This window comes from Mus caroli, chromosome 17 (genome assembly GCF_900094665.2).
Source record: "Mus caroli chromosome 17, CAROLI_EIJ_v1.1, whole genome shotgun sequence".
Taxonomy (NCBI): Eukaryota; Metazoa; Chordata; class Mammalia; order Rodentia; family Muridae; genus Mus; species Mus caroli.
This window is the reverse complement of record NC_034586.1, coordinates 37998874-38000673: the sequence shown is the minus strand read 5'-3', so window position 1 is coordinate 38000673 and position 1800 is coordinate 37998874.

Below are 1800 nucleotides of genomic sequence, written 5' to 3'. Positions count from 1 at the left end.
ATAGCATTGGAAAAGTAATTGAGGAAAATACGTAATAAAAAAAAACAATATCTAGAAGAAAAAAAAAGATTTGAAATGTCAGTAACCAATAAAAAATGAGGAAAAAAAAAAAAAGAATGAGAGTACACGTGGACAAAAGAAAAAAAAAGAAAAAATGCTAGGAATTCCACACTGTCCAACATCAAGGTATGCTGCAAAGTTGTAAGAAGCAAAATCATGAGATGTTAACATGAAAACAGACATAGAGAGCAAAAGAACAGAAAGAGGGCAAGAAGGGGGAAATAAATAAATAAAATTTTCATCACACCCAACTGTTTTTTTGACAATAAAGCAAAATACATTTTAGAATGGACAGCCTCTTTAATAGATGATACTTGAAAACTAGACACAGGTAGATTACTGAAATTACATTCTTGTTTCTTACTATATAATATTAACCCAAAATTTGATAAAGATATTAATGTAATCAATATAATTTAATGCAACATTATCTACTAAAGGAAGTCTTAGTGAAAATACTTCAAAATGTTTATATAGGCAGCAATTTTCAAACTATGAAATTGTACATAGCAGAGATAATAATCAGTATAGGGCAGAGATAAAATATAAAGTTAGAAAATGTATATTATCCACTGGGGGAGAAACATTTAAACTAGAATATCTAAATAACTTTTTAAAAAATTAGTAAATAAAAGTCCCACAAAAATCAAATTCAAAATAAAAACAGGTCAAAATAGAGTCACAAATTTATCAAAAATAGTCAAATACTTTAGGCATCAGTGGAATGGAAATATGAACCAGAGTAAGATCATCTCTTCTCATTTGCAATTGTTTTTATCAAAACTTTTTAAAAATGGCCAATGCCAGGAAGGATGTTGAGCAGAGGGGATGCTTGCACACTGTTGGTGGGAATGTGAATTAGCATGTCCACTATAAAGGACAGTATGAAACTTCCCTGAAAAATTAAAAATAGATCCACCATGTGATTCAACTGTTGAACAGCTGGGTTTATATCAAGAAGGAACAGCATTTGCATATCTAAGAGAACTCTTCACAAAAGCAAAGATGTGGCCTTAGCCCAGATAGCAGAAACTAATAGCTAAAGATAATGGGGTATGTGTATTGTATTTGTTAACTGGATAAAATATTGAAAAGCCATTTCCGAAAGGAAGTCAAAAACAGAAAGACATGATCACTATTCATAAAGGGCATTCTGTTTATAGAGTAAAAAGGGGAAATAATGTTCACATAGATCATAATAATGACAGAGTGAAGGTACAGGACCACAAAAAGAAAGCTGATGAGAGGAAAGAGAAGAAAGGTATTTAGCCAAAAAATGAAAGTGGAAGGGAAATGTTACATAAAATACCAAAGAAAAGACTCTGTTAAAACTACATGACTTGTAACTAAGTCTCTGAATCATTAATGTCATTTTAAAGGATGTAAAATGCTATATTAATTAGAAATACAAACATTGATTGAACAAACAATTGATAAATCCTGAAGACAAATCCTACCTTCTGCGTCTAGATTCTTTATTCCTCAACAGGCTGCTTTATGGGAATAGCTTTCAAGGTAATAAAACTCAGCTATAATGCTTTCCTCACCAATGGCTATGCCAGCAGTAAAGGTTCTTTTTTTTTTTTTAGAACTTAGTAACTTTTATTTTTATTATAGTTATTATGGTTATTAACCATAACTATCTATGATGCATCACCTTGAACTATTTTTTAAAATATTTTTATTAGGTATTTTCCTCTTTTACATTTCCAATGCTATCCCAAAAGTCCCCCATACCCT